Source organism: Cryptomeria japonica, chromosome 5 (assembly GCF_030272615.1).
Source record: "Cryptomeria japonica chromosome 5, Sugi_1.0, whole genome shotgun sequence".
Taxonomy (NCBI): Eukaryota; Viridiplantae; Streptophyta; class Pinopsida; order Cupressales; family Cupressaceae; genus Cryptomeria; species Cryptomeria japonica.
Window position 1 is genome coordinate 450,105,238 of NC_081409.1, and position 27,360 is coordinate 450,132,597.

The window sequence follows — 27,360 nt, forward strand, 5'->3', positions numbered from 1 at the left end:
TAATTCAAAAGTACCCAAAATAGCATCCACTGCGCATTAAATGCACCACCTCCTTCAAATTCGCCCAACGTGCGTTGAATATTCATCCATGCAAAAATCACCCCATTATGTCGTAAATGCTCCATCATTTCCACATGCGGCGGCTGCATGCAAAAGGAATCTGCCATAAATTCAACATGCAATGACCAGGTTGCCATTTGGTCAAATATTCTGGCAATGAATGCGCCACCATACTGCCATGCGTTCAATAGATCCTCGCCATGCAAATGGACTCTGTCGTCGTATATCCGCTCCTGCACATCTAGAATTGTTGGAGAGGGAAAATTCGATTCAGGAAGAATTTTCTTGAAGTCTCCTCAACTTTCCTTGCTTGAAGAAGGTTTTTCATCAATTCTGCACATTTCCTATTTTTTAGGAAAATTTCCAAATTAGGGTTCCACGGTCCAGGAGAGAGAAAATTATCCTACGAATCGAAATCTGTAAAACTTTTGAAATTTGGATGTGATTTGATGCCCGAGAATGGATTTTTCAATTTTTTTGCTGGAGGGGAAATTTCTTGTTCAGTTCATCCCTGATTCCTTCCTTGCCTTAGAAATTTTATGTTCAATTCATCCTTGGGTGTATTTCTTCCTTGCTTGGAATTTTGTCCCGAAGGAAGGAATTTCCAATACTTAGCCAAATTTTCATCTTTCTTGGAATTCTGTCCTGAAGGAAGGAATTTCCAACACTTAGCCAAATTTTCACCTTTTTCAAGAACTCTGTCATGAAGGAAAGAATTTCCAACACTTAGTCAATTTTTCACCTTTCGTGGAATTATGTCCTGAAGGAAGGAATTTCCATTACTTTGTGAATTGTCCATGTCTCCTTTTCAACATCCCTATTTTTTAGGGATCCTCCTAAAATTTAGGAGTCAGTTCATTGGATGGAGAATTCTGCCACGATTCCGAATCTATAAAATTTTCCACTCTGTTGAGATTCGGTGTCTAAAAATAGCAAATTCAAAAATTTGCTCTGAGGGGAATTTTGTTTTTTTTATTCCCTCCTTGACTCCTTGGATTCCATGCCTTAGGCAAAATTTCAATTTTTTTAGCTTGGGTGGAATTTTCATCATGTCCATGGATTCATGGATTTTTCCACTTGTGAATGCCTTCTTGAATTCAGCGCCCCAGCCCAGCCTTGGGCGCATTTTGGCTTTGTCCATGGACTGGTAGATTTTTCCACTTGTGAATGGCATCTTGGTTTTGGCGCCCCAGTCCAGCCTTGGGCGCATTTTCACTTTGTCCATGGACTGACGGATTTTTCCACCTGTGAATGCCTTCTTGGTTTTGGCGCCCCAGTCCAGCCTTGGGCGCATTTTCACTCTGTCCATGGACTGGCAGATTTTCCCACTTGTGAATGACATCTTGGTTTTGGCGCCCCAGCCCAGCCTTGGGCGCATTTTCACTTTGTCCATGGACTGACGGATTTTTCCACCTGTGAATGCCTTCTTGGTTTTGGCGCCCCAGTCCAGCCTTGGGCGCATTTTCACTTTGTCCATGGACTGGCAGATTTTCCCACTTGTGAATGCCTTCTTGGTTTTGGCACCCCAGCCCAGCCTTGGGCGCATTTTGGCTTTGTCCATGGATACATGAAATTTTTTCACAAGTTCCAGGCTCTTCGTCAAGATATAGATATGAAATATAACATTTAAGTATAAGTTTATACTTTAAGTTATATTTCATATATATTGTCAGGATGTTTGAGAGTGGTTTCAGGTCCATAGGAATCATAATGCAAATTCTGGATTTTGGAAGATCTTCCAAATTTCCAGACTTGGTCAAATTTCAAGCCATTTTCGGATCAGGATGACATTGGTGGATTGATGTGAATTTCTCGACTTGGATGATTTTCCATGCTTTCCTCTTCTGGAATAGGAGTTCCAAACTTAACCATTTTTTGACCCAAATTGTTTGCCTTCTGACTCTTCCGGATTTAGAAATGGTCTTCAGGAACGTTCAGTCTTCAGAGATATTCAGCTTTCAGTGTTTTCCTGCCAAAAATAGATTTTTCCAAATAGTAAGTGTTTCAAAATGTCAAGGTTTGGGAAAAATAGGTCAGAAAAGCACTTACTAAAAATAGAAACTTACTAAAAATAGAACTTACTAAAAATAGTAAGTTTAATTTTTGGCAAAATTAGACCAATCCGAGACTTAGTAAAATCCCTAAAAAATAGGAACTTTCTAAAAATAGAAAGTTTCTCCGTTTTGGCTCAAATTTTACTGGGAGGTTCCTTGAAGGGTCCTGATTCCAATTGTATGTTCATTTTTCTCGAAACCCTAACAGAAACCCCTAAAATCTAGGACAAAAGGCAAAAACCCCTAAAATTCACAAAACGAGTCCTAGACTTAGCCGAATTTGCTCAAACGAAAGGCAGACTTGACCAATATGACCCTCGAACACCTGCAAAGCAAAGAGACTGACGAGACTGCTGCGAAAAGACCACAAAAACGCAAGCCAAAAAACCAGGAGGGCCTAAAAAGAAGGGGGTCCCCATTTGCAATGGGGCGATGTGTGAAAACGTCACAACAGGACCGAAGTCCAAAAGACTAGTAGGCAGACACTTGGAATGTTTCTGTCGGTGTATTTGAATACGAACCGACCTGACTTCCAAATGAATGTGGGATAATATGTTTTCCACGAGTTCATGAATGGACAAGCTGGTACTCGATGGTTTTGTTCCAAGGCCGTTATACAAACTGACAGAGGAATGTTTGGTTTGACAGATGGCGGTTGCCAGAGATGTAATCGATGAGCAAAGCGAAGAAGGGTGTGCATGAAGGCTGTGTGGAGATGATGGTTTTATAAGCAGCCAAGTCGATGTGTATGAGGAGGTGAGAACAGAAATCTGAGATTAGGATCCGAAAAAGAGGATCTGATAACTTTATTGTAATCGTGTTGTTTACTGAATAAAGTGATCTCTCTTTGGTGGTGGGTTTTTTACCCGTAAGGGTTTTTCCCACGTATATTTGGTGTCTTTCTCTGGTGCTATTCTGTCTGGTTCATCTTAATCTTATGTCAGTGTTTATTTTAATGTACTGCAAACTGAAATTGAAATACTTCCTTGCTTGCTAATCCCCTTAGAATTGACGATAGGAGAGCATTTTCCACGCATGGCTTTCCTTACACTGTACCTTTGGAAGGGTTAGGAGCGAATTTGGCTTGATAGCTCAAATTCTTCACATTTTGTCAAACTTTCGAGTCTAGACTTGATATTAGGCATTTTCTAAGGATAATAGGTCAATTACATACCAATCGAAGCCTAAAAGTAAAAGAACTTCATCAAACTAAGGTAGGAAGTCTTCACTTATCCTTCGTGATTGCACTTGATCTTTGCTTCATCATCCATCAACCTCACCAACTCAAAACCCTTAAGAAGGCTCTTGACGACACTTGTTCTAACAACTCTCATCTTTATTCATATCCTTGACTTACTCTTAACTCAATCTCACAGGTTTCAAAGGCAAGGCTTATGCTAAGATTTACACCTAGACTCTTGGCATGATGCAATGACCTTATCTCCAATCAAGACTTAAACCTAAGACAAGCCCATGGAGTGATCAAGAGGAGGTTGTCAAAAGAGACCTTGACTTGGACCACCTACTGACCCACTACTCAAGGAGACCATCCTATCCTAATGAGCCTTCTGGAAACTTTTCAATGCAAAGATTAATAGCAAAGACCTAAACGACTACGCCAGGAAGACTAACCCTAGGAAGCAAAAAGTAGGGGTCCCCATTTGCAATGGGGCGATGTGTGAATACGTCACAACATGACCTAGGTTCACTCTTCCTCATATGAATACTAGGGTTGAGGGTTTTGTGCTGCCAAAGATTGATGTTCCTAGCATTATTTGCTTCCACCTGGAAGACAATTTTCATCTGTGAAATTATGAGGTTGGAAAATCTTAATTGTTGATTACTCTCCAAACAAGATGGTCATTTGAGAAAGGATCGTCTAGTTCTGAAATCTAACAGTCAGGTTTCTAGTGTTGATGTTATTACCCCCATTGAAGAGGAGGCCTTTATGAAGTGTATGATGAAAGTGTATAAAACACCCACATGGCACTAATGTTTTTTACTTTGGCAAGAAAGATTCAGCCTTGTTTGTTGAATATAAGGTCATTCTAGTTGCTTCTAACCCTCTCTTTGTTCCTTCTACAACGAATAAAGATAATAGAGAAGCTTTTGATTTTGAACCTAAGTCTAGTCTAAATCCTGTTGGAGGCTCTAGTAAGTTTTCTAGGCCTATTGTCTCTATCCTAAGTTCTTCCCTCCTCCCTAAAAGATGGAATCCCTACTACTTATTTACTTCAAGTTTTAACCAAACCAAAAGGTGGTTTTAAAATATTGAAACAAACCTATGAGGAGCCCCCTAGAGATGTGGCTAGCAAAGGAGAAATTTATGTATTGGGTGAAGAGTTGGGCACCCTATTAACCTATGCAAGTGTTGATAAAGGAAACTTGAAAAGTTAAGGAAAATAGATCTTCGTTATGCCCCTCCTCTCTTCTTGGAGTGGTGATGAAAGAGGAAAGATGAAAAAATTCCCAGTTATTTTAAGAGAATATACAATGGCCCTAATCCCTCGCGACCTCCCTCAAAATAAGTTTTTATTTGTGTTAGCTAAAATGTAAGGCAGGTTGGGCGTTGAGCTAGGTCGTGGAGATACCTACTGAGGGTATCGAAAAAAAATGTTAGAAGTTTGGACGTATTAGACAAAAGGGATGTTGTTAAGATGTTTTACAACTCTAGGAAAGGGATGGATTCTTTGTTACTTTAGAAAATTAAAGTTGTTGTATTTGTCTTGGATTGTGCCGTGAACTATAGTTGGCATAGTGCTTGTGTCTTTTCTATCTCTCATGCCAAGGGTAGATGAGACGATGCTATTACTTTGCTCCTTAATAGTATTTAATTCTTCTACTCGTAACAAAATGATTTGGGTTATTTTGTCTAGTCGTTTCTCCTTATATTCCCCAAACAACTAAATAAAAGGCTAACTTGTGGTATTGGCTAGCCGATAGTCTTTAGAGGACTCGCTAGATTTAATGTGGTGATTTCAATATGGTTGAGAATAGAGAGAATAATATTAGTGAGGCGAAGTTTGGATTGAAGAGAAATGGGCTTTTCTATTAGTCTAGGTTGAGGAGGGTTATTAGTGTTGTTGATCCCTTGTTCAAGAGAAGACTTGGAAGTTAGAGTATCTCGTTTACTTGGCATTGTACTTAGTTTAACGTACTTAGTTTAAATATCAAAGTCTCAATAAGAGGTTGTACTCTAGTCTGCATAGATTTATATTGATAGAGAGAATAATATTAGTGAGGCGAAGTTTGGATTGAAGAGAAATGGGCTTTTCTATTAGTCTAGGTTGAGGAGGGTTATTAGTGTTGTTGATCCCTTGTTCAAGAGAAGACTTGGAAGTTAGAGTATCTCGTTTACTTGGCATTGTACTTAGTTTAAGGTACTTAGTTTAAATATCAAAGTCTCAATAAGAGGTTGTACTCTAGTCTGCATAGATTTATATTGATAGACTTTTTTCTATCTCTAAAGTACTCGTTAGCATTTTGTGCCCCTCTACAACCCATCAATAATAACCAATCTAGGAAAATAAAAATAGGGTTTTTGATGCAAGGATGTACCACCAATGCTAATGGTTTTCCCTTCCCTGTGCTTCATCAGTCCCCAAAATTCAAAATCCAAAATTGGCTAAGTTGGGAGGTGGTCAGAGGTTCCATAGGAACTAGGTTCCCAATCCCCAATCCCAACTCAAGCTCTGACAAGAGGTGGAAGCAGGAGGAAGCAAAGGAAAAATAAAAGAAAATGGTTGGAGATTCCCTGGGAACTAGGAACCAATTATTCTCGATTCCCATGGAACCAAACAAAAGAAGTCAAACAAGGCCGAACAAAGGTGACAAAGGGGTATTCAACGATGCTCGATAAGTTTTTAAGGTGTTGAGAATCTCTAGAAAGGTAGAGACAACAAACCACAAGCCAAGAAAAATGGAGAGGAATTAAATGGGTAATGGTTCCTATTCCCAATTCCAACATAATAGCCCTGAGGGTCAAGGAAAAGCTACAGGGCAACTAGGGCAAAAGGAAGTGGAGATGAGAGAATGGAGACAAAAGAAGAATGAAAAAGGAAGAAAAGAGGAGAAGCATCAATGGTTCCGGTGGTTCCAAAAACCAATGAAACCTCTAACTAGTACCCGATTCCTACCCACCCTTAGGCAGGTTCTTGATGCCTTTTTCTTGTCGACACTATCTGCAGTAATTTTTGTGTACCTTTCTACAACACATTTAAGGCTCAATCCATCATGTTTGTAATGGATTTTAAATGTTTTTGGGCGCAATGTGAGGAAGAATGACCACACATTCTTATTTTGTTGTTGCAAATGCAAGATTTGCCACACCCCCATCCCCTTGATCGTGATTTTGCTGCAGTTTTTGAGGGCACATTTGTAGGTTCATTTATGTTGAAGCACACACGCCTGTAGCCTCTGACGCCCTTCGTGATCACTGTTTCACTTCTAAGATGAAGCATGTAGGCTATTAAGCCTCATTTAAAAGGGGGTTCTTCTTCAGTTTTCGCTTTCAAAGACTCACATTTTTTGTAACTCTGCAAATGTAAAACAGGCTCCATGCATAAAGCCTGCTATTTTACCTTCTCTCACTTCAAATGTGTTGTGCAAATCCTCTTGCCTTCATATTTGCATGAATGTTTCTATGTTTTCTAAGGTTGTATACAGTGTTAAATATGTTTGCAGAAGTTAATTATGAAGAAATTTGTCCTTCTTGGTGTATGTTAAACCCTAACCTCTATGCAATCCTCTAGGAAATAACATAATAGAGAGTTGTGTGAGATTCTTTAGCAGTATCGATTAATTCATTGTGTTGTAGTGAGCTGGAAGAATCACATTTAGTCTAGGTGCATCACCATTCATTCCCTTTCATGCAGTCCTCCTTACCCATTCCCTTGGAGAATCAGGAGAATAAAATTAGCCATAGGATTATTTAGTGTTGGGTTGGACCAACAAGTTTGATCTCACTTGCAAGGTCCCACAACTTGAAATCAATCCCAAGTTTCACTAGAGCGTTGAACAGTAGCTTCAACAAGGGTGCCATTCTAAGTGATAACAATACCTAATAAAAATGGACTTGAAGTTCAACCCTTTAACTTGTCTGATCACCATTTGGTGGATATTCATGTTGATTTTAACTTTGCCCCTAAGACTCTTGGAGATTGTTTTGAGGGGTTATTTTAAACTCAATGTTTCCTTGCTTGAAAACAAAATTTGCATGGATGGTATTCTAACTAGTAAGAAGACGGTGGATGCTCTAAATCCTTCCTCTTCCTTCATCTCCTAGTGGAATTAAGTAGTTGTTGCCTTCTAGAATTTTTTTGGGGATCTTACAACGAGACCAAAGCTATACAGATGAAAAATGCTATAGAGCTAGAGGAGTCACTTGTGAGGATTGAGGATAGACTTCAAGCTAATCCTAGGAATGTAAAGCTCCAAGCCCAATTAATTGAGGCCAAGAATTCTTTTAGGCATTATGAATCCTATGTTGCTTATAAAGCCAAGGTCAAATCAAGAGATAAAAGTTCAAAGTATTTCTTTAGGATCCTCAAGGCTAGGTGAGTTAGAAAAAGGATAGATGCTATTGAAGTTGGAGGAGTTCTTTGCTCTAAACATTTGATTTTGCAAAGCTAACAACTTAGAGATCTTTGCAAAGGAACTATCACTTGCAAACTTAATGACGAGGATGCAGGGTCTCTCGAAAAGTATATCTCTTGTGAGGAGATTGATTATGTGATTGAAAAGATGAAGAATGATAAATCTCCTAGGGATGATGGATTGCTTGTTCAGTTTTTCAAGGTTAAAAAGGATTGGTGCTCCAATAACCTCGTAAGTATGGACAAGGGGGCTATGCAAGTTGGGTCTTTGGCTTACAAGATTAATAAAGGTATCATCAATCTCATTACTAAGGAGGTTGAAAGACCCAAGTGAAGAACTAGAGATTTATCAATCTTCCTAATGTTTCATATAAAATCTTGGTTCAAGTGCTTACTATCATACTTCTTGAGATTCTCTTGCACTCAAACTAGATTTGTTCAAAGAAGATACATTCTTGACAACTTGCTCACTCGTTGGGAAGGGACATTTTGGGCTAAAGATTCAAGTCAAAAATGCCTACATGTTGCTTCTTGATTTTGAGAAACCATATGATATAACTGAGTGGTTGTTCATTATACTGATGTTAAGAGCTTTGGGTTTTAGGGACAAGTTTTGTAGAATGGTTGAGACTATAGTTACAAGAGTTGCCCAAAACTCATCAAACTTGGTGGGCAAGTCTAGAGGAGTCTTAGAGACCAAGACTCAACAAAGGCTCATGACTAAAGAAAACCCTAAAAACTCAATTGCAAATGCCATTCCTTCTGCCCACAACTGGAAATGATGCCCTTTCCATGAGGACATGCCAAATATGACAATAAAATAATGTCAAATGAGTGCAAAAAATCAAGTGTCGATTCGAAGTCAAAAATCAGCCAAACAAGACTAAATCAAATCCAAGTCCTATAATTATGGTTGAGACTCTTAACTTTGCTTTTGCATAAATTGATGTCAATGGTGCTTTAACTGAGCCCTTCTCCCTTCAAAGGTCATTTGACAAGGCTGTTGCTTGGCCCCAACTATTTTGTGATTGCTTCAAAAGTCCTACTTTACTTTTTAAGGGATTCCTCTATTGGACCCTCTATTAGAGCTCTCAAGTTATTGGATATTCAGTTTGCAAATAATACTTACTTGTTTCTTACCCTTGAGGCTTATAATGTTCATAATTAATCTATAGACTTAGCTTCTATTGTTCTACTTCTGGCTCTAAGATCTCTATTAGTCATCTTAAGTTCTTAGTTGGCCTAAGATACCTCCTCAATAGTTTGGTCTTTTTGGATGGTAGCGAGGAGAGCCTTCAAGATAGTCAAGTATTTGGGTATTCCTTTTCCCCACTCTCCCTCTTTGTCTGATATCTAAAAGTGTATCTTTGATAAGATAAACAAAATAATCATCAAGAGGCAGGGGCATTGGGTCTCCTTGGCAGGTAGGGTACAGATTTATCGAAAAGTGTTGTCTTTCTTGCTTTGTTTATTATGCTACAGCCTAGATGTTTTGTAATTCTCAGCTGAAGAGGATTCATATGATGATTAGAGACGTGTTATGATGGAAAGGGGCACAAGAAGAGGCATGCTGTTGCAAGGAACTACTGTTGTCTCCCTCAGCACCCAGGTGGTGTTGGGATCAGAAGTCTCAGAACTCAAGGAATTGTCATAGCAATCAGATGGATTCTCAAATCCATTGAGCCTTGGAAAATTTTAGTGAGAAATAAAATCAGCAGGGGTGTTCACAAGAAGACGAAGGATTGGATAGGGATCTACTCCCTTGATCTATTTTTTGGTGCATTTTTTGGTTAAGCTGACAGGGTTTGCAATTTTTGGGAAGATTTGGAAACCTTGGGAGAGTGTAAGACAACTTATTTCTGTTTGTGAGGTCTTTTCCAAGGGGATAACAGTTGTCAGGTATTTTGATCTCTTTAGTGGAGTTTATCTTCAAATAATACTACTCTGGCCCTTATTAGAGGATGCTCTGCAAGATTTTGGTTTGCTAAGGACATTAAAACTTTTGCTGATGTTTTCTATCAGAGCTCTCTTCTCACTTAGGAGAAATTGAGAGCTAAGTTTCATCTCCCTGGTACACATAGAAGAACCTACTCCTTGTTCGGCAGATCTTTGGATAAAGTGATCACTCATGTTAACCTTTACTTCAATATAGAAATTTGGAATACTGTCAAATGGACAGAGGGTCCATGCTTCCTCAAGGCCTGTGATAAGTTTCTGTATAACAGACTTTCTCCCAGGAGCTGTTTAAGTCTTTGAATGCTAAGCACAATTGAGTTTTTCTTGTTAATCAATGGTAACTTAGATCAGATTTGATTTGGTCTTCTGCTATTGATCCTTAAAAAAATATTGCTTTAAATGGTTGCTTGCCCATCAGAAGCTTTTTTGATAGGTTCCTGATTTTTTTGTAGTATCAATGAGCCCTGTCTGCATCTTTTTCTCTTGTGCAATTATGCTAGAGCTGTGTGGAGCAAAGTTTTCAAGGGTTGGACCACTGGACTAAGTGTCTTGATAAGTACTACATTTCTTGTATCCACATTTTGTTTGGCTGTATCTGATGTGATAGAAATTTGATTAAGTTTGTCGGGAAGTTTTGGCTTGTTTTGTCTAAAGTTTTGTGTTTTTTATGGAAAGCAAGGAACAATGAGGTGTTTCAAGGTCAAATAAGGTCACTTACTGATTTATGTCATGAGGCCTCTCTTTCTTATTGTTGGTTGCAAGATGACTGTTGCTGAAAGTGCCCAAAAAAGGCTGACATGAATTCCTTGATCATGCTTCTATATAAAGATGTCATGGGGCCTCTCTTTCTTGCTGTTGGTTGCAAGTTAAAATGTTGCTGAAAGTGACCAAAGAAAGACTTTCAGGTGTTCTTTGACCATGGTATTATGCTTCTATATAAAGATGTAATTCAGTAAAAGGGGCAGCTGAGGAATCTTCCTGTTATGCCTGGCACTGGCTCTTCTAGCACGGATCCTTTACTTCAGAGTCCTGAGAATGAAACCCATCTTCTTGATCTATTAATTGCTGCTGTTGATGATGCATGGAGTCAGCTTCCTAAGGATGAAGCTGCTCTTAAAAGTAAAGAGAAATGGATTATCAGTCAGTGTATCGTCCATGAAGCTTGTGTTTCTTTCGTTGATTGTTGTGATGATGAGGATGGAATTAAAATCCTTGATAATGAGTCAAGGGATGTATATATAAAAAATTCTGTGACAGAACTATCAAACAAATGAGCAATATCTAATTTTCTTTACTGTTAATTATCTGCTCCTGTTTTTTTGTCTGTATCTGATTTCCTTTGGGTGCCTGTACAGACCCAATTTTATTGATAGCATGTCCTTTATTTTTTTGTTAGATTGAGTATCTTTTTGTTCCTGGTACCAATTTTGTCTTGTCTACTATCTGGGGCTTCCCGTGGGCTCATATTGAATGAATATTTTATAACTTTCAGCCATATGGTAAAATAATCATTACACATGTTTTGGGGCAGCTGCTGCGTAGTTGACTCACACAGATCACTTTCAACCAGTTAAGTTAAAGGAGTTTAGAAGATGGGACATTCACAGTGATTCCTCACCTGGGACCCATACATTCAACACATAAGCTTCTCCTTAGTGCAGATGTTCATCCTTCCATGGTAGAGAGTGAGTAATGAGTTGCAAAATTGTGACAGCTTTTTGTGAGGCAGCTTGTTTCCCCTTTCTCATTCTAAAACACACACATATGTATGTGAATTGGATCTCCAAGGAGGGAATAAAAGTGTAGAAGCATGAAATGCTCATTTATTTAAGTCATTAACTCCTAAAAGTGTTAGCCTTGACTGCTAGAATAAAACACCTTAAAGTTACCCTAGCAAACTACCTAATTTTCTAGTCAAAGAAGGGTGATTATTTGCAGAATTCCTTGTGCTGGGTGAGAACAGTTCATTGTAGGACCCTAACACTTAACATGGGTTGGGTGAGAACAGTTCCTTGCAGGACCCTTACACTTTACATGAAGCGTAATGAGTTATAAATACACATTTCATCTTCAAACCTCAAAGGCCCATCTGTCCAAATTGCACCTTTTTCCTTGCAGTTATTAGTGTTTGTAAAAATTAATGAAGAAAGTGGCAATAAAACTCAAACTGGGAAAAAACAGCTTAACCCATGAATCCAAAAATTTGAATGAAGCTCATTCCAGCAAGTTTGACTGAGTGGAAGCTGTTGGGACTTGGAAAAAAAATTGAAAAATTTTGTTTCAAGAGTTTTAGGGAAACTCATCCCGTCATGTTGTGTTTTTCAGCGTGTTGGGGATGCTCTTGTTCCCATCCCTGTGGTTGATCAGCATCAACATCCCCAGCGGCCCAATAACCCGATAGTTTGCATGGTTCGATGGCAGTGCCTTTGGTATTCATTGGATGGCACTTGGTTTCTCTAGGACCTTGATGTTGTTTTTCAATCACCAAAATGAACAAGCACTATTCTAACTTCGGGATTTTAGCATCCCTCATCCTTGGTAGACAGACGTATGGCTGGGACCAATACTCCCATAGACAAGCATTATATTTCAAACTTCAGAGTTTTAGTCTCTCATCCTTGGTAAACAAGTATGGTTGAGCCTGGTAGACCAGTAGACAGGCATTATATTTTGGACTTTGGGGGCTTCGGGATCTCTCTTCCCTGGTAAACAAGGGCAGTCAAGCCTAATAGTCCAATAGTGTATGGATGTAAAAGTTTGTTTTGAGATAACAATGAGTTGTAATGTTCCATGACATTGGCAGGTAAGCAAGGAGGGGCCAATGACCCAATGGCAAAGGTATTTTATTGTTTTCTCAAGTATCGAGGATGGGTTTTCCTAGATCCCTCATTATCATGGTATGCATGTATGTGATCACCCAACGGTGTATTTATTGAGCCCAACAGTGGTGTGTCCTTAGCCTTTGTCAGAGGTAATTAGATCATAATGCCTACGTGCTATAGTGTTGACATAAAGTGAGCAGTCTATTTTCATCAGGTATGAAAATTTTAATGCCATTACCTCTCAGCTCTGGTAAGTGCCTTGAGGTCATTATGCTAAGAGGCAAGCTTGACAAGGGAATACAGGATAGAAACATTTAGAGCCAACTTTGTGCCATGGAGATGCACCAGTGACAAAGGATGCACAATGTGAGTGTTCTAAATGGCAAGCGATTTATGCTATAAGGGTGCTCATTTATTGAAACGTGCAGCATTATAAACAGCATTAAAGTAGAAAAGTGAAGTTCACTAGTGAAGAGGGATTTATTAAATGCTCAAGACACAAAAGAGGTGGTGCCATTCTTTTGCTTCCCTTATCTGCCAACATTGAATGTTGCTCTTCTCTTCGGGTACCACAAAATCTCTTTTGGCAAGATCTTCATCCCAGGCATCCATTTTGGGTGCAAACACATGGAGACCACTATTTTTCGTAATGCTAAAGTGTCACGGGCTAGGGTTTCACCTTGCTATGTATATGGCCGATATTTTTGGTCCTCTAAGATTCATTGGACAATAACAAGGCATAGGAATAGTAGAGGAATAATCCAAAAGGTATAAATACACAGAAAATCAACTTCAGAGTAGCTGTAAGGAGGCAAGGACAATGTCAAACCATTAAAAGGTTATTGTAAACATTGTTCATTTTTGTGTCTCCATTGATGTATGGGTAGATTCAAAAAACATACCAATTCTTCAATGTTTTCTTCAACGCATTTGTTGTTGTAAATGTAAACTCCATTTGATAAATGTGATAGGATTCTAAATCTATTACAACATTTTGTAATAGATCATCTTGTGTTTGCATATGAACTTGTTCAACTCATTAAGGGAGAACTAAGAATATGGAAATGGAAATAATGTATTCTACTTGCATTTAGATGCTAGATCAAGTTGATATTTATTAGTCTCTAGCCATCTCTCCTTGTCAACTAAGACTTTGTTACCCTTGGATTGGCACCGATCTTTCGTGTACTTGCTCCAGTGACAAATGCAAAACAAATCACTAAACACTTCCTTTTTAGTTTAGTTTTAGTCTATGCATTTCATGATATCATTGCATACAAGGAATAGAATTTATCAGTTTCTATAAAATCATGGAACTTGCCCCCACCTTGCAATAACTACAGTGAAGTCCAATCAGCTATAAGGAGGTCATATGGTAACTAGTTGCTCTCATGCTCAATGACTATATTACGAGTTGCCTCAAAAGTTTGGGTTTAGTTACCGTAGTTTTCAAATATTCGTTTTATTTATAGAAACCTCAAGGAATACCCTCTTGAGTTTTAGTTAAGCTCAAAGTTAGGAGGAAAAACCCACTCTCGTAGAGTCTGCCTTAAACCCTCCATTGTTCTATATATGAACCAATTTCACCCACTTGAAGAAACACTCGCCTTGTTAGTGGAATTCTATTCTAGGAAGTGAAACAATAATTTTGGGATCCAATAGAAACAATGGAGCATTACCACAACAAAAACTAGACTCAATTCCCTCATAGAACAGCTAGAAAAGCCCTTGCCAACTAATGGAATGAGTGAAAATTGCATGCTATGCATGCCTTGACACTAGGCCCCCAATTGTGTCTTGTAGGCCAAAGACTTAGTTAACCCTTAGTAACCAATCAAAAACAAAAGTTGTACAAAGCTTTATTTAGTTAAACACACTTTTCAGCCTCAAATTTTGCAGCTCTATAAGCTCATCTTGCACCTTTTTCTTGTATAACTCACATCTTTATGGAAGAAGAAAAAATCAAAACAGAATTTTGTATAAATGTTAAGATTTGAAATTGGACCGTGAAGATTTGTATAAATGTTAAGTAAACCCAAAATAAATAACTCTTCTTTAAACTTAGCAACTCTCAGCTGAATTTGCACACTTTTCTTTTTAATTCACAGTTTTTACAAGTCCATATGAAATCTTTTGTAAAGTGGAATTTTCAGAATTTTTCTTTTTGATTCACACCTATATAACATGATCTTTAACTAAAAAACTGGTAGCATATAGAGAGAACTATTGGGAGTAACCAGTCTCCTTATCTCACAACTTTTTCACAGATCTGAAAGTGAGAAAGCCATATTTTGTCCCTTGTATATACTAAAATAATGAGGTATAGCAATAAAAATTATTAATAAATTTAAGATATAGGTATAATAAATATGTATCTATATAAATCTATATGTATGTATGTATAGATAGATAGATATTTATGTTTATATGTACATATATATATACATATACATAAATGTACAATATGTATATACATATACATATGTACAATATGTATATATATACATACATATATTAGAATAGAATCCTTGTTTGATGTGTATCCAGGGTTATAACTATGCAGTATAAGTTGACATTTGAAAACACCCTAACAAATGGTTGTTACATTACTTTGCCTATAGTTGGCTGACTCGAACTTTGGCAAAAAACTCGCAAACCCCAAAATTTTGACTCGGCCAAAAACATAGCAACTTTAAAAATTGCTTAAATTTCTTTATAAACACAATTTTTTGCAAAATTCAGTGACAAGATGTATCCAATTAATCCATAAATGAGTACAAAAGAGTTTTCTATTAAATTTGATTGATTTGAATGCAAATTGAGTACAAAATCACATCATGATGTGGAATTTTGATGGTTGATAGCTTGATACAATAGAGAGCTGACAAAATGAAAATAGTAAATACAACATTTTACATATACCTCTTCCCTAATCTAGTGAAAACTAGGGGAAAAATTGAAGTTTTAGTCCTTGGATTTTGCTCTGGATCCTCGCTTGGCATAGAATGTTGTGGCTCGACCTCCATCCTAGTAGTAGATGGCAATGACTCTTCAATCTCATCAAGATCATCCAATCATGTATCTCCAATTGCACCCACATTCTCTAATACTATCTCTCAATCAAGAATCTAATCTTTAGTAAACAATGGAGGGTGCTCATCCCACCTTGTCCAAATCTTATAAGGATCTATTTCACCCAAATCAATGGGATCCTAAAATTTGTCTTCTACCCTTCTTTTGCACAGCCAAAGGTTGTATTGCATAAAGATAAGGTCATTGAGGTGCTATTGAGCTAATTTGCTTTTCTTCTTCATGTGGATGGCCTCAAACAAGCTCCAATTACGCTCACAATTGGATGAACTACAAGGTTGGCATAAAATACAATGGGCAAAGTCTTTGGAGATTTAGGGTATTTGCAACCCAATTTGTCCACATGAAATAAATTATTGAAGAGTTAAAAAGCAAAGTCAAAACATATTTTATCAAATTATCAATAGTTGTAAATTTGAAATTTGTAATTTGTAAAATGCATGTGATATAAAGACTCCAAATTTTATACCTGGTGTCTGAGTGGTTCTTCCTCAAGTAGCTACCTTTTAAGAAAAGAGCCTACCCCTTCCAACCCTATAACTATCCAATTCTTGGATAATGAGGTCTCTCACCTCAAGCATGGGTGTCATCCTTTCAATGCATGTTGTGAGGCCCTTCATAACCTCTCCATTAGGATTTGAAAAGCTAACTAAATAGAAAGAACAAGGATTGAGGAAGTACCCTATTAGATGGATGGGTTGGTGGAGTTGATTGTTCCACCTATCAATGATCTCCCAAATGGGATCAAATCTAAGGTTGTCCCCCTTGTAATATTTTTTTATGGACTCTTTGGCCCAATCCATGGCCTCATAAATATACCCCATTAGGTTTTGATCCCCATCTACCAAACGGGGAACTCTAACCAAAGGCTTTGACACTAAAAATTTACAAACACAAAAAGATTAAAGTTACAAATTTATAATGAAGGACTTGAATTTAAAAAACAAAATATTCAAAAATTGAATTTAAATTCAAAGTTTTGAGGTTACCTTCAAGGTCTTTGTAGCTCTTTGTGCAAAAAGGTTGTCAAAGACTATGCTTGCAACCCTCTCTCCTTCAAGCTTCTTTGAATAAGATGAGTCTAGCCATGCTTGACTCACAAACATTTGCTTCAAAGAAGTCAACAAACCAATAATGCTTTGCAACATTAAGAAAACCATTGCAAACCTTGTAACACCTGGTCTTATCAACTTTCTATTAGGTGTGATCTCGCATCAAATTAAGAACCCAAAGATGATAGTCAATAAATTTTGTTATGCCCTTTACATCGTCTACAACTAGTGTCACCCAATGATCTCATTTTGTTATGCTCCTTAGATTTGATCCCATTTTGTCATCAAATTTGCTTAAGTCCTTCAAAATAAGGTCAAGGAAATGTGTTACGCAAGGTGTACAAAAAAGTTTCTTTTGTTTGTCGTGGAGCAATCTCCCAATTGCCACATATGTTGTTGCATTATCCGTTATGATCTGTACCATATTCTCTATGCCCACCTCCATGACAACTTCCTCCAACATTAGACTCAATGTTTCTGCATTTTTTACTTTGTTATTTCAATAAAATCACCTCACCATTTGAAGCTACCGAAAAATTGATACTGGTGTGGTTTTTCGCATCTAACAACCTATCAAAAAGAATAGTGCAGCCATAGTTTTTCCATTGCTTATTATATTCTTCCACTATTAGCCTTGCCTTTTTGGTTGCATTCATGAGCAACCTACAAATACAAAATTTTAAACACAAAAAATAGCCAAAATTCAACATACTTTACTATAAATTAATGAACAAAATTTAGTGTAAAATTCAACATAAATTACTATAAGTATAAATTAACTAACCTCCCAATCAAGTCTTTATGAGAAGGCATCTTATAGCCTTTTCCCGCAACTATCAATGTAGTTACCAAATTCTCCCAATAAGGACTACTTGCCACATTGAAAAGAATGTTGTTGAAGTACCAAAAATCGGAACATGCCATATCTACATGTTCATGCACCTTCAAAGTTCCATCCTGTAGCTTCTAATGATGGTTCTGCTCTAGTTTTGTTTCTGGGCACAAAAAAACTATGTGGTGTGTGTATAGGTGTAGGCACTAGCACTCTACTTGAAGTAGATGAAGTGGAGGTCAATGTGCTTCAGATGAGTGGACCACAAAGAGAGCCTACTATGCCTTGACATGTCGTCTCTTCATCTGATTTTGGTTGCACTTGAGGACCATACCACTAGCTATGGATGCTGCTATGGCTGCCCTTGTCTTCTCCGTTTGCAATTTTTTCTCTTCTACCAATGCAAGTTGAGTATTCATCTCTCTTTTTACCTCTTTGGTAGTGTGGGTATAAGGCCTGGCATCACAATGAGTAATGCCTGCAAGATGGTATTTGAGGCAATTTATGCCTCCATGATATAGCTTTTGACATTTAATGAAATAATTGACCTCGGCATCTGTTGTTGCACAACATACTTCCAAGCAAATCTCTAGCTCTAGTAGGTCAAGTTCCTGTAATCGATAGTAGCACAAATGGGGAGCAGCCTGAAGCTGAACTTGATCCAAAAGCTTCTCTATTTGCCATTATATGATGTATTTAACCTACACATACAAAGTGAAAGCACAACATTTTAATTTTTAAATGTAGAAAAATTAACCTAAATTCAACATAAATCACTAAAATTCAGAATAAAATTAGTTTAAATCAATAACAAGTTAATATAATCTAAAGATTTTAAACATTTTATTTCCAAAAAAAAGGTTAAAATCAATAAAATAAGTTGTGTATGTAAAAAACAGTTATTCATTTAAAAAATCAGAAAAAAATCATCAAAAAATTGTGATGCATCTTTTAAAATTTAAATGCAAAAATACTACCTCATTTTAGCATATGATGAATTTTTTTAACCTAGATGCTGAATTTGCAGCCAAAATGAAGAAAAATGGTTTAGAAAGAAAAAAAAAACTGACCTATGCTTCAAATTCGCCTTCCAAATTCGCTTAAAACCCATTTAGGTCTTCACTCAGAGATGCAAAAAGCACTTTGAATGTTGTGTTGATAGTGAGAAGGGCGTTGGAGGTTTCAAACAAGAGAAATTGCATCTCTTCACAGTTAAAAAAAGGTTTTTATCTTTCTTTTTTAAATGACCTGCTTTTATTCCACGACCTATGAGTTTACGGCTCAAACTCGTCTAGTTTCTGGCAAGTACTCACCAAAATCTGGCCTGTACTCACCAGAAACTTGGCGAGTTTCCCGGGTGAGTTTTTTCGCTCGAAAACTCACCTTAAGATTTACTTGACAAATTTTCAGCAAGTCTGCCAACTATGCTTTGCCCCTGCACATTTTCCTCCTACAGTCCTGATTGGCATTTGGCCTCCACTAATGGTTGTGGCCCTTCTCTTGGACTCTTTATTGGCTTTGCTGATCCTATCATGGTTGCAGCTATAATATGTAAAGTATAAATTTACATTAGAAAACACGTTAACAAATAGTTGTTGCATCACTTTGCCCCTGCACATTCTCTTCCTAAAGTCCTGACTGGCATTTGGCCTCTGCACATGGCAGCGGCCCTTCCTTGCACTATTGTTGTCTTTGTTGATACTATCATGGCTGCACTCAGCCTGTCTGTGTCTAATCCCTTCACTGTCCAAGGCCCTAATCTTTCTCAGATACCCTCAGAAATCAGTGTCTGATCCATAATCGTTGGGTTTATAACCCTAGGAACACATCAAGCAAGAATTCCTTGCTAAGCCTACACCTTCAACACTCAACATAGACTGCCCTAATGCCTTATCTACTCGCAGCAGCAGAAATATTCAAATTAACAAATAAACAAGGCACACAATAAGCAAGAACACACAACAAAGGTACTCTTCTCATTCACTCTTTGTTGACTTTGATGATCCTATCATGGCTGCAGCTCAACCTGTCTGTGTCTAATCGCTGTAGTACCCCTTCCCTAGTCAGATTTTTAAAACCAGTTTGACCTTGGTTGACTTCTAAGTGGCTTTCTTGAATGGTTGATTTACCATGTTGTAATGTTATAGATAGGTATTATGCTTAATGTGTGTAACTGTAAATGTTCATTTCGCATCGATTCTTATGTAAGATTAGGTGCTCTTTTGATTCGTGTTATTAGCCCCGGGCTAACACTTTCATTGAAAATATATATGTATGCATGTGTGGTTCATGGTTGCAGCAGATTGCAGGTACAGTACCGCATAGGTACGAGGTTTGTCTCCACTTGGATTCGTAGGTTTGAGTGTACCTTACTGGTCCAAAGGAATTGGATTAGGTAGTCATAAGACCCTACGTTTTACTCTAGTCGTACTCAAGTGAGCGTTGTCAGTCGTCCGTCAGTTTCCCTTTTGGTTGGGCATGCGGGTCGTGTATTTGTTTGTCTTTCTTGGGTTGCGTGTTGTGCGTGTAGTAAAAATTGATTATTAAATCCCAAGTGTTTAAATTAGATTAAATATGTTTTTACGCATTTGTAAATTAAAGGGACCAAAATAAAATAGGAACCCTTTGTGTGATTAATCAATAATCAGATTGCTAAATTCATGTTTGTAGCAAGTTTGATTAAATGCTTATTTTAAATGATGAATTAATTAAGTATATGCATTTTGAAAAGAAAGGTTAAATAGTATTTGAAAATAGAAATATCTTACCCTCTTTGGCATTTTGAAATAGAAATGTTAGTTTTAATTCAATTGAGAAAATCAATTTTGAAAGAAAAGCAATTTTTGCATATTGAATTGTTTGGAAATGTTTTTATTTGAGAAAAATAATTTCAACCAAAAAAATGGATTTTTGGTCAAACAATTTCCTTTTAACCTAGGTTTTGAAAAATATTTGGAGGAGTTATTTTTGGAATGGAAAAATTTTGGGCATTTGTGGAAGAAGGAATTTCTTGAGCTTGCAGGTTGGGCTCTTCAGCAAATGACTTCCAGGATTGCATATGGAGGTAGGATCTTTGTTAATCTCCTTTGTTGTCAAGAAATTTACTGATTTTGTTTTGGAAGAAATTTGTATGTGGTTTGGTTTGATAATCTTTTAAATTTATGGAATGGCAAGAGTGTAATTAAATTTCAGAATTAAAACCCTCTTTGCTTCCTTTTCCCACTTCCAAATCAGACTCTTTCTTGTTCACATTGATTTCAAAATCAAAATTTGGGGGTTGGCTGTTCACAATAAAATTTGGTTAAAATTTCAAATAAATGCATTCAAATTCAGTTTTTAAACTGAGAACTATGTTTGTGCTTGGTTGAATGGAAGTGGATGAATGCTTAAATTTTGTCAGTCTGAGTTTTGAGGCATGCTGGTGTTTTCCTTTAAAAAAAATATATATATGAAAACAATATTTTATTTTTGGGAAATGTTCTCAGAAAATTTATGAGAGTACCCAGAAATTGGGTATATTGTGTTATGTTATGAAATTTAAAAAAAAAATAATAACCTTACCCCCCATGTGGCAGGGAAAACCCCACCACGTGGGATGGTAGCAGCACTACCCAGGGTAGCGATGTGCTACCATTTGGTAGCAGCGCTACCTATGCTAGCGTCTGCCGCCAAAGCATTCCCTTGGGGAAAGGGAGGCCCACGTGGGTCTACCCTATTATATTTGCTTTTTGTTTTTAACAAAAAAACAATATATATATATATATATATATATATATTCTTAAAATAAAGTTTTTTTTATTATTATTTAATTCAAAAGACTATTAAATAGTATTTGGTTATTATTTAATTATTAATTAATGTACATAAATAAACATATGTTAATTAATATTTAAGTTTGTTTTTATTTAAATGCAAGGAAAGTTTATTTTATTGGGAAAATGATTGTCTATTTTAGTTTCTTTTTATATGTATATTTTCATATTTGGAAAGTACATATTTGTTTTGCAAAAGATGAGATTAGATTATTTATTTCAAAAAGAATGGAAATGATGATTTTATTTTGAAAAATAAATATCAAATTTTAGTTAATATATATTTAATTATATCTTTGTATGTATAGCATATAAATATAATTATATTAATGTGATTTTGGGTTGAAAATCCATTGTGAAGTATTTATATTATTTTATAATGTAAATTGAATTATAGTTGAATTAGTAAACCATGGGCGACATGTACCTTAACGAGGTAAACAATTTGCAATCAATTTAGATCTATTAAAAAACTTGATCGATTTGTATTTTAGAGTGTTATGGAAAAATGATTTGGCATTATAGATTTATGTCAATGCATGTTTAATTTTCTGTATTCGCATTTGATTAAAAAAATGGCAAGCCCTAGATTGTGAGTGTTGGACATTGTCATATGCTTATTTTGTATCTGGTTATCTCCTTGATCTCTTGTATTGACTGTTTTCATGTGTTTGTTTGTATCTGGTCATGTCCTTCAATGCGAGTGTTGGGTGTTGTTACGTGGTTGACTATAGCTGGTCATGTCTCTAGTCAGAGAGTCGTCAGTCAATGCACCTCGTATGAGGACTTGTTTGCCAAGTGGGTATTCCTACCGTATTGAACTCCGTATGCTAGTCCTTGTGTATACCTTGGTTTTTGGAGTTTCGTTTGATTATGATCTAGTGTCATATGGGAGAGTGGCTTTCGAGTGGGGGTCGCGCCCAAAGTGGTTGCAGCGTAACCCATCGAAAGTGTGTCTAAACAAGTGATAACTTAATAGTTTATTTGAGAGTTTAATAGATAAAAACACTAAGTAAGATAATTGTGCCTCACGCATGGGATGAGGCCAGTACAAATTCGGAATGCAGTGAGAAGGTCTAAAATGGCAAACCAACAACCTTGTCTTCACGAAAGGATGTGTTGGGTCCACATGAGACTTGGATGGACCAGAGGTTCAGGAAAGGTTGCCAGGGTAACCTAGTAGATGGGGTCGGGACCTATAGAGGCCTGCCAGGGTAACCATACCAGGTTATGTGATGACACTTGTCCCTTATGTTCACTAGTGTGCAGTTTGTGTTGTCTTTGCTAGGAGCACTGTTGTGGAGTCATATATGGTTGTTTATGCCCTTGTGAGTACCTGATATTCATGTTAGACCATGGGTTGCTTATGATGGGTTAGTTTCGCGGGTGCTCCAGTTGTTCTTTTGTAATTGCTTCTTATCATGTTTCAAATGGATCATTTTCCTCCTTCTAGGATCATTCATGTATCTTTTGACCAATGTGGTCATATGTATTATTTGTTTATGTACGCCTTATTGGCAAGTTGTAATGGATGTGAACCTTATGTATTCTTCACCCTATTATTTATTAGAGGGGTTTTGCAGTTGAGCAGACCTGGAGATGTAACCCACTAAGGGTGAACTCCAATATCAATTTGGTGTTATGTGGTGTTTGTGTTCATTTGTTTTCCTTTTATTTAGCATGTATGGATGGCATTATGGTTAAAATGTATAATGTGGATTAGATGATGTTAATGTTAAATGCATGTATGTAGTTATCATATTAAATGCAGTAATTTGGATCATGAAAAATGTAGGTCAGCATAATGGAAAGTATTCATTAGCTTTTAATGCAATTAAGTATGTATGGAAATTAGATGCATGACATATGTTTTATTGTAAGATTGAACGTAATGTATGGTTAAAATGTAATGGATGAACTTAATCATGTTATCTATATTTTTAATCTACCGAACGAATTTAACCATTGTTTAAGTATAGTCATGTCATCGAGTTAATCAACTTAACTGTATTAATTAGCGTGAGTTGAGTTAAGTGTTGAATCAAGTAAGCACGTTGGGAAACTCTTTAGGTGTAAGTCAAGTCTTCCGTTGTGTAATCTGAACTTAATGATAATACAATGTATCATTATTTTGTTTTAACTTTTTTTTAAAAAAATATTTGCACTCTATCCTTGTGTTTTAGCTTTATCCCTTCGGGGTTTCCTGGCGGGGCATTACACCTTCACTGTCCTAGGCCCTACTCTTTCTCAGATACCCTCAAAAATCAGTGTCTGATCCATAATTGTTGGGTTTATAACCCTAGGAACACATCAAGCCAGAATGAGTATTACTCGCTAGGCCTGCACCTTCAACTCTCAACATAGACTACCCTAATCCCTTATCTACTTGAAGCAGCAGAAATATTCAAATTAACAAATAAACACATCACACAATAAGCAAGAACACGTAATACAGGTATTTAACTAGACAAAACCAAAATGGGTGGAAAACTCTACAAAGGGTATGTTGCAAGTGTCCAATTCACTAATCCAGTGTTACTGCATAGAGATTATACCATTGCAATAGTGATCACAGATATGTTCAATGTTTCTACAAACTCCTTTACCCCCTGATAGGGAGGACCCTAGATTGCTTGAGTCAGCTTGACTCACTCCAAGGCCTTTTTTCTAGCCTAACCTGGGAATGCTCCTCTCTATTACCCTAATCCACTCTAGGTCCTCACTACCGAGGTTTGTTACTCTGATCTTTGTGAATTCACTTTCGTAAATCCACCAACTCACTATTCCACTGAATCTAACCAGACACCTTGCAGGGTTTTACTCCACCATTAATTATACCTACAACTTCTCCTAAGTTGTGTTCTCCTCATGTTCGGATCTTCTCTCCCTTTGATTCCATCTTCTCCTGGTCGGAGGCTAACAGCCTAGACTCCGGTCTACCCTGCAAGTGATTTCTCTTGGTCACTGATACCTAGTCGGGCTATCATCAAGCTCGCCTAGGGCCAGTCTGTTGAAACGGCCGACGCCATTCCCAGGTCCGCTACAAATAGAACTCTATTGTTCATGGCTGGCTCTTCTTGACAACCTCCAATAGTCGTGTGGATCCCACGATGGAGAATCAAGATAGAGCCATGTTATAACTACTTGTCACCAACAGAAAACAAGAACAGAAAGACAACTTTATCTACAGAGTCGAGCTTGGCATGACTTCAAAATTGGAACTCACAAAACACAGAAAAGTAACATCTACTCTATCACACTGGCATTTAAAGATTTATGCCATTATTTACAGTTTACAAATAAAAATTGAACTCTGAGAAAAGAAACCAGATCTTCACATTGCTATTCAAAAGATGTTTGTTCCTGTGGAATCAACACATCCGACAATCCCAATCCAACCTCTTTCTAACCTCTTTACAAATTGCCCATTGGGTCTTTTATAGCCTCCTTGACATGTCATGGATCATCCCTAACAGACGAGATTGAACTCGACACAATCGGTTTCCTGCCTATAACTGACTTCGTACTTCCTTTGGCTCATCGGGATAGCGTCAAAACATTCATTCCGATGATCGATGACAGTTTACAACTCGTGCACCTTCTTATCGGGTTATTGGCGTAGCATCAAAACACTCCCACTGATATCCGATGGCGCGCTCCCAAGAGTATGTTGTTCCATCGGGTCTTCGGTGTAGCTCTAAACATGTTGTACCGATAGCCGATAGCACTCCAGACAGTATGCTTTCCTATCGGGTCTTCGGTGTAGCTCTAAACATGTTGTACCGATAGCCGATAGCACTCTAGACAGTATGCTTTCCTATCGGGTCATCGGGCGGCACGAAAACTAGTCTTGTCGATACCCGATGGCTCCACTCTGAGCTCACTCCACGCGCTCCAACCGCTGGCAACTTCATCGAGTTATCGGGGTAGGTAGAAAACACTCCCGCCGATATCCGATGGCTCCACTTCGGTCTTATGCATACTCATCGGGCATCACGGTAGGGTAAAACCGGTTGTTCCGATAGCCAATGGTAGCACTCCATATGCTGGTGGTTTCATCAAGACAAGTCTTGCTGAAACAAGAATTTTCAAAAGAAGACAAAAATGCACTCCAAGCTCCAAACAAACAACCTAATGGACTAGAACCAGTCCTTATGCCAAAATTTCCAAAATTGAAAAGGGTATTTGCTCACCCTTAGGTGCTCCTGCACCATACTCCCCACACAAAAAGATCAAGTCTCCCCTGGGGGGGACAAGGCGACATCAATGCCAAGTCTATTGAAATCAGATTCTGCAACCCAAGTGGCTTCGGCTTCAGGTAAAAAGCGCCACTTCATTAAGTGTTCCATGTACACGCCATGCCTCGTTTTCTTCTTCACCCTAGAATCCAAAATTTGTTCCGCCTGTGGTTTAGAAACGGGTGGTACTGGAATATCACTGAGACACAAGGACTCTTACCTATAGTTTTGTTGACACTGTCATTACAGGCAAATTTTGCCTGTGGTAGCACTTGATCCCACATCTGTCCATACTCTTTTGTCAGACACCTCAGAAGATTACCCAGTACTCGGTTAATGACCTCAGTTTGACCATCTGTCTGCGGATGATAAGCAGAACCAAAAGAAAGGTTAGTTCCCAGTCTTGTCCACAGAGTTTTCCAAAAATGTCCCATAAACTTCACATCCCTATCTGAAACTATACTGAGAGGCAGCCCATGAATTCTTACCACCACTTTGAAAAATAAAAGTGCAATGTAACTAGCATCATGCGTAGTCTTGCATGGAACAAAATGACTCATTTTACTAAACCGGTCAACAATGACAAAAATACTATCCAGACCAGTCTTGGTTTTTGGCAAATCCACAATAAAATCCATGCTGATGCACTCCCACGGTCTTTTGGGAATTGGTAAAGGTTGGTATAGTCCAGCATTTGAACTAGTACCCTTGGCTCTCTGACACACAAAACACTGCTCAACATACTTCCTGATATCTTTATACATTTTCGGCCAATAATAAAATCTTTGCACCAACTCAAGTGTTTTGTTCAGACCAAAATGTCCACTAAGACTTCCATTATGTTTTTCCTATATGAGATTTTCCCTCATAGATCCCCTTGGCACACATAACTAGCATCCCTTAAACAAAAGACCACTCTGCAATGTGTAATCTGCATATTGGCTATTGAAATGATTATTAAACTCACTGCATACCTTGTATACCTCAGAGAAGTCTTCATCTTCCCTATAAAGCTCCTTGAAACTCTCCACACCTATGCTCTGCAAAGTCACTTCTTGCACAGTGAGAAGTTTTCTACTTAAGGCATCTGCTACCTTGTTCAGCTGTCCCTTTTTGTGCTTGATAGTGAAAGTGTATGCCTGCAGGTATTTTATCCATTTGATGTGTCTATTGCTCAACTTTTCTTGAGAATTGATAAAACTCAAGGCTTGGTTATCTGTAAACACTACAAATTCTTTAGGCAAAAGATAATGCCTCCACTTCCTAAGAGCTTGCACTAAGGCATAAAATTCTAAGACATTGGATGAGTATCTCTTCTTGGCGTCATTCAATTTCTCACTATAGAATGCTATTGGTCTTCCCTCTTGGTTCAAAACAGCTCCTACTGCTATATGACTAGCATCACATTCTAGGGTAAACAACTTATCAAAACTTGGTAAAACTATGATGGGTTCGGTAGTGTTGTGACCATTTCACACATCGCCCCATTAGAATGGGGACCCCCTCTTTTTCTTAGGGTTTTGCTTTCCCTTGGTTAGGTTTTCTCTCTGCTTGCTAGAGTTTGGAGTGAGTGAGTGAGTGGTCGCCCGGGTTGGGTAGATTAGGGTTTCTCTCCGAGAGCTCGTCTTAGGGTTTCTTTCAAGCTGAGTCCAGCCTGGTTTTGGGAGGTCATTAGTTGTCTGCCTGGAGCCCTATGTTTGCCTTAGAAGAGCTTTTCCTTTCAGTGGAATGAGGATGGATAGACTGAGGAAAAGGGATGGTAAGTCTTAGGTAGGGGTAGGTTTGGAGTGATGGTTTTCTTGTCAAAGTCTTGTTTTCCTCCAAGTCCGAGTCGATTGAGCAGAGTCAGT

At 37.7% G+C, this 27,360-nt stretch overlaps 1 protein-coding gene across 4 annotated transcripts in view; it reads right to left on the minus strand.

Moving 5' to 3' along the window:
• Positions 1 to 27,360, minus strand: part of LOC131060756 (sister chromatid cohesion protein PDS5 homolog D) — a 101,250-nt gene that overhangs the window by 35,590 nt on the left and 38,300 nt on the right. Inside the window, exon 4 of one of the 4 annotated variants that reach the window (XR_009110437.2) lies at positions 17,413 to 18,161. The exons of the other annotated variants lie outside the window; for them this stretch is intronic. The gene's annotated coding sequence lies outside the window, so the exon portion shown is untranslated. The remainder of the gene's footprint in view (positions 1 to 17,412; positions 18,162 to 27,360) is intronic. 4 annotated transcript variants of the gene reach the window in all.